This window comes from Limulus polyphemus, unplaced genomic scaffold (genome assembly GCF_000517525.1).
Source record: "Limulus polyphemus unplaced genomic scaffold, Limulus_polyphemus-2.1.2 Scaffold970, whole genome shotgun sequence".
NCBI lineage: Eukaryota > Metazoa > Arthropoda > Merostomata > Xiphosura > Limulidae > Limulus > Limulus polyphemus.
The window spans coordinates 147,003-153,782 of NW_013666580.1; the positions used below are offsets into that span (position 1 = coordinate 147,003).

The window sequence follows — 6,780 nt, forward strand, 5'->3', positions numbered from 1 at the left end:
GGGGAGAAACTACAGCAAGAAAACACAACGAAAAGAAAAAAACGAAAAATCAGTAATACGAACATATTAAAAAATGTATAATTTAAATGAAGACTGCATGTTGTTCAGAGTTGGAGAGTGCTGCTTGATGTGGAGGGTTTCTTTGACCAATAATTCCAGGTCAGTGTTAGACTTGCAGAGGATAGAGAAATTTGATAATATAGGTTGATGTCCTGTTTCTTCACTGTGTTGGCATATAGAGGAAACACAGGGGTTATTCAATTTTTTTTTGCATTTTAATGGAAATTCCCATATGTTCATAGGCTCTGACTTTTAAATGGTGTTTGGTTTTCCCAATTTAGGAGGCCTTACAGTCTCCACACGTGTAAAGATAGACAAGCCAAGAACAATTAGGAATGGGGAGGAGATCTTTAGTAGGGAAGAAATTTTTTATGCGTGATGTGGATTTAAAAACTAATCTTAAATCCACTTGAGGGTAGTAACGACCAAGTATGCGTTTAAGTTGATTTTTAAAATTTAAGCTTTGTTTGCCAGTATAAGGAGGACACGAGTATATAGTAAATTTAGGTACAGTTGGTATCTTAATTGGATTTGTGAGTTTCTTTGTTAGGAAGGTTTTGGTAATGTTTTCTAATAAGTGTTGTGGATAGCAGTGACACCCTGAAATATTTATCATAAATGCAGTGCTATATTAATGATACTAATGAATATAACAGTATCTGAGAGACAGCAAGGAGTCTATCATTGCAATTCCTTTCATTTCATTAAACATCCTTTGCCTACACCAAGCCCTGTCTCCCCAGTTACTCATCAAACTCTCTCTTGAATTCTCCCAATCCTGTTGCATCTATCACCTCTGAAGACAGTCTATTTCAAAGGCTGACTACCCTGTTAGAAAAATGAAATTGCCTAATATTCTGACAACAACTACCATGCCAAATCTTAAATCTTTATCCTCTAGTCTTACCACTCTTACCAGCAGTATGAAAATAGTTGATGCATCGATCCTATCTATTCCCATAATACTTTTGAACAATTCAATCAGATCCTTTTTAAACCTTCTTTTACCAAGAAAAAATATTTTTAAGGACCTTAATCTGGTCTTATATTGCAGCCTTTTGATCCCAGGAATCATTCAAGTAGCCATCCTTTAAACATCTTCCAACAACTCGGTCCCCTTCTTAGTAAGTAGCCCAAGACTGAATATGATACTTTAAATGAAGTCTTAACCAGAAATCTGTACAGAGAAGTGATAATCTTTCACTTATGTTCATTATTCCTGTAAATACAACCAAATGTCCTATTTGCTTTCCCACTGGCAAAAGCACATTACTTGGAAGGCTTAAGACTAAGAGACTGATTGTGACTAAAACACCAAGATAATTTTCTTCTGTAACACTGATGAGTTGATTTCCATCAAGGTGGTAATTATAGCTTAAATTAGGATAGCCTACATGCCTTAATTACCTTGCACTTAGAGTAATTAAATGCTATCTGTCATTTATTTACCCAGTTTTCTAAATGATCCAAGTCCTTTGGAAAACCACAGCACCCTCCTCACAGCCAATTACTATCAAAACTGATATTATCAGCAAACTTTGGCCAGTTTGTTGGTCATTCCCATATCAATATTGTTAATGTATATCAAAAAGAGTAAAGATTACAGCACAGATCCCCGAGATATCCCACTTGCAACTTCATTCTACTGTGATTGAACCTCATTTTTTATAATTCTTTGCTTCCTTTCCTCCAATCAGCCCTTAATTCATTGCATTGACTTACTTTCCACACCCAAAGAGATCATTTTCTTTACTAGTTTTTCATATTGCACTTTGTCAAAAGCCTTTCAGAGGATACAGGTATATCAAATCCACACATTTATTGTTATCAACATAAATATAAGCAGTGTCAAATTCCTAGAAACATTTAATAATACTAATTAAATACTTATTTTAATATGAATATTGGTAATCATGGAAGTGAGATAGGAGATTTAAACAAATTCAATTGTTAGTGTCATTGGAATTTAAAATATGTACAAACTTAATGTAAAATGAGAATGAGGTCTATTGATATTGGTTTTATCTACAGAAAAATTGGATAAAAGTCTAAAGAGGTTATAATTTCTATGTATTGGTTAGGCCACATTTGGAGTATTGTGTTCAGTTTTGGGCTCCTTACCTTAGGAGAGACATTGAATTGTTGGAAAGGCTTAAGAGGAGGGCTACTAGGATGATACCTAGGAAGGAAAGGTTGTCTTATGACAGTTTATTTTTTTTTAGAAAAGATGTGTTAGGATCTGTTTGAGGTATTTAAGATTGTTAAGGGAGTGGATTATGTTGATGCGTTATGTTTTAATATTTTATGGTGGGAATGGTAGAGACAGGAGACACAAGTATAAATTTTGGTAGGGTTGGAGCCATCTTTATCTAACAAGGTGGTGGCCTTGGAAATGTGTTGCCTGTAAATGTGGTGGATGCAGTAAATTAAGGGAAGGCTTGATAAATATTTAATTGATAAGGCCTAGCTTTGAGTGTTTGATTTAGTTTAGTGGATGGAATGGACTAGATGGGCCAACAGGTTATTTAGTCTTAAATTAGATGTTATACACCAGATCTTGTTAATATGTTTTAAGATATTTTTTAGAATAGACACTTTTTGTGTTAGATCGCCTTAGGTAAAATATTTACCCAACGAAGCTACCTATTATAATATTACAATTAAAAGTTGGATTATTTTATGTGTAAATAAAAATATTAGGACATAGAATGCTTAGATTTGTTTAATACTTTACACAATGCTTACATGTTATCTTGTAAAGAGAATTACTATTATTTTATTGATGAGGTAACTAAATTACTGTTCATTCAGTTCTGTTTTTTTTCTACAAGTGGGTTGTCTGGTAATACATCCTGGCATACCTTGTCTCTATATTATTGTACTTATCTTATTCTATGACAGCCAGGAATGGGGTGAATACTGGAGATCAGTAATTGAACACAAAAACGAATACTTCATATTTGTATAAATACAAAAATGAATACAGGAAAAATGCCAAATATTCAAATACGAATACATAGGAATGTATTCATGGGGATACATTCATGAATATTTTATCAGGTAATTGTAAAACAGCAGATGATAAATTTCAATACTTTTATTTTATGAAACAAACTTTTTAGGAACTGAAACAAACAAAAGCTGAACAATTAATAACATTTCAATACTTCTGTTTTTCGAAATACAATAACAAAGTTTTTGAATAAAATATATATTTGTAAAGTAAACTTATAGATATTATAACTGTCCATTTGTCTTTATGAATATGAGTCTCTCAAATGTCTTGTCAGTGAGGCAACAGTGATCAGATCTGAGGGTTTTGCCTCTGATGCTAAATAAATGCTCAATGGGGGCAGAGGAGCCTGGAACATTCAGATAGCATTTGGCTAGTAGAAATAGGATAAGAAAGTTTTTTCATGGATGTTTCAATAATCTAGAGGGTTGCTTTCTTCAGGAATGTAAGGACCATCGAGGTAGCTGTTGATCTCTGTATTCTCTGAAGATGAAGTGGCTGGTTTCAAGCAGCAAAGAAACTTAAGAGCTTTCCCTACCAAAGTATTTGAATACAAGTACGAATACTCCTAAAGCTGTATTCAAATATGAATACCCCATGTCTGATGACAACACCTTTAGGGACTTTTTTCCAAACTCTGTATGGTTTGGCAAACAAATTGGGTTCATCCTCACAAAATACACTAGATTCCTGCTATTATTATAGATGTGGTGAAGGCGACAAGAGCACTATTTCAAAATGACCTTCACTTTTCTCCTGTGTTCTTCATTATTTGATTCTCTAAAGATTAAAAAAATGAAACAGTATTACTCAACACAAAATAGGAGTTCCAGAATCATTGCTATCTTTAAAATATACCAAAACACAATGCTGGACAACTTAATCATCTAGTCATAAAACAAACAGAGTCCCCTTGATTATTGCAGTGTGAACTGAGTGCTGACAAAACATGGAAGGGAACCATGAAAACAAACTAGTTAATTTCCAAAGGAACTTGGCATATTTGTACACAAGGCAAGTTCATCAACTAGCACATTTATCAAAGCAAACAAACTGAACTGAGATCACTTGAAATAAACCTGGTATGAATACTGCTTTACTGTCATATGCTTAAATAATCTTTCATAGGGTGCATTACATTAGCCATTGCTTGAAATAAACTATGCCATTAGCATTACAAGTAGTTGGTTAGAATTTGATAATGACTTATTTATAAATCATATTCATGTCAAATTTGATTTACCGTAAAGTAAAATGAAGATGCAATTTTGGTAATAACTAAACTGACAGTGTGAAGTCTTTAAGTTCAACAGTTGCCTATTGTTTACTTACACATTGAATATTTTTCACTGACTAGGAAAATGCATGTTAGTTGGTATGACATTGTAATGGTTTCAACAGATTAAACGTTTTGTCAATATCTAAGTACTCATTACAGTATTTACAGAATATTTATTTCATTATTCTATACTGCATGTTATCATAACCTTTTAATTTTATAAATTATTAATTTTCTTGCAATTACTATAAAAAGTATAAACTTGCATTATTACACACATATTTGCTGACTATAAGGTATTTGAAAGGCATTTCGCACATTTTGGAACAGAGTAAGCAAAAATGTCAAGTTTCAAAGTTTAAACCAACAGTTAAGTTATGAAATATAAGAACATGTAAATGTTAAATGTAAGATTGTATACTAGCTAGTTTATAATTGAATGAATTGATGACTAAAGATGTAGTACAAGCTTTATTTTTTAACAAAGAGATATAGGTAAGTTGTGAAATTAAGTTGATAAAAGATGAAAGTTTGACTTGAAGAGTGACTTATCATAATGGTAAAAACTTTTATTTGTAATTGTGTGATAGCAAATGAAGCCTTTTGGTTAACCCTTTCGAAGACAGGTTATGGGTGAAAGGCCATGCCATCTCGTTTGTTGACTTGCATTCAAAACTTTATTGAACTACTATTTCATGAATTTATCAATAAGTTTGGTATCAAACTGTAGATTATAATTCAAATTTGAGCACTATACATTACACAATTTCTTAATTTAAAAGTAAATATTAAAGAAACTTATAAACACTGATTTTTGTGTGTCACATGGTATATTGAATGCAGCACTGGTTTGAAGTCAAAATACTAAGTCTATAGCTTCATATGAATTAGAAACTCAAATTACCAATATTGACAAGTTAGAATATAAAATAAGAAGGTCTTATCTTTTCTATTTGTTAAGATATTGCTCATGTAATAAATTAAACACAGTGGTACCCCACTCACCTCTTTCCATTTTCGAAAATGCTCCTTTATACACATTTACTTCTATATATGACATGAATAACCAACCGGAAGCTCAGAATGTCCCCCTAGTGACTTTCTTATCCATTTTAAATTCTTAGGACACCATTCCTTTCTTTTGAACCAAGATTTCAAGGAGGTAGGGAGGGTGTGTCTTTAGTCTGTTCGAAATTTCATATTTCTTAGACTAAAATACATCTTAGTTACTAAGCTTGATAAAATATAGTGGAATTCTATTGTATTAATGTAGTAATTTATGATAGTTATTCAAATGTATATATAAAACCTAAAAAAAGTTACTTTGTTTCATATCCTTAGCAACCTACGTCAAGCAGCAACTGAGTACAAAGGTTGTAACTAGAAGAGATAATTGTTTGATTTACTTCTTTATTTACTGTTCTATGCTTTAGGAAAAAATAACTTTAAGAACTTATTTCAAAATAGCAATAATCTATATACATATGTATTGTATAATAATTGAAATGTGACTATTTTACAAAATACTAGTCCACTAAAACATAGCCAAGACAAGTTACTTTGAACAGACCAAGAGTCAGTTTTATGTTACTTGATATGGTAACATGAGTGCATCTGAGTTGTGCCCAAGACAGGTCACTTTGTAAAGACCAATGGTCAGTTTTATATTATTTGATACGGTAACATGAGTGCACGTGTGCTACATCATTGTAACTTCTGTATTGTTAGCCAGGCACGGCTGAAAAGTCAATATAATAAATATATATAAATGTTTAATGTTATGAGATTTAAGCTATTTCATCTAAACATTTATGTATTTGTGTTCATTCTAGAACGAAATAGGCATAATTTATATTTATTTCCAAATTTTGTATGGTGGTTGCGAGATCGGTCAAATCTACCGAACCCGTACAGAGATGAATTACTGAATAAAGTTTTTTCTTAAGAAATGTTTGATAACTATCTGGATGTTATAAAGATTTTGTATGTGAAATCTGAACATTTTCTGATGCACAAAAGTATTTTTCATCTTAAAATGAATATTACTTTGCAAGATGTGAAAGAAAAAAAAAGACATGAGAGAAACATTGCTTTACAAACCTTAAGACTTGATATTTTTTGTATGAAAACATTGTAATGTTTACTGATAATCTGATAAATTTCATTAACATTCACTTACTAATTTAAAAGTTACAGCATGAAAACTATAACAAGCACAAGATGGTTACGAGGTCGGTCCCAGAGACCGAGCCTGTGCTGAAAGAGTTAAATTAAGTCTTTACAATTGCTTAACTAGATGCCTATATGATGGTTAAGTTCAGACTTGGGAAAGTTACTTTAAAAATGTAGCAAGGCAAAATTTTACTGTCCTCTGTAAGAAAAGCCTCAATTATTACTATTCTGGTGTTACACGATTGTTTTCATTTCC

At 31.9% G+C, this 6,780-nt stretch overlaps 1 protein-coding gene across 1 annotated transcript in view; it reads left to right on the forward strand.

Moving 5' to 3' along the window:
- LOC106461488 (prefoldin subunit 5-like) overlaps positions 1 to 6,780 on the forward strand; it is a 26,303-nt gene that overhangs the window by 927 nt on the left and 18,596 nt on the right. The gene's annotated exons all lie outside the window — the stretch shown is intronic.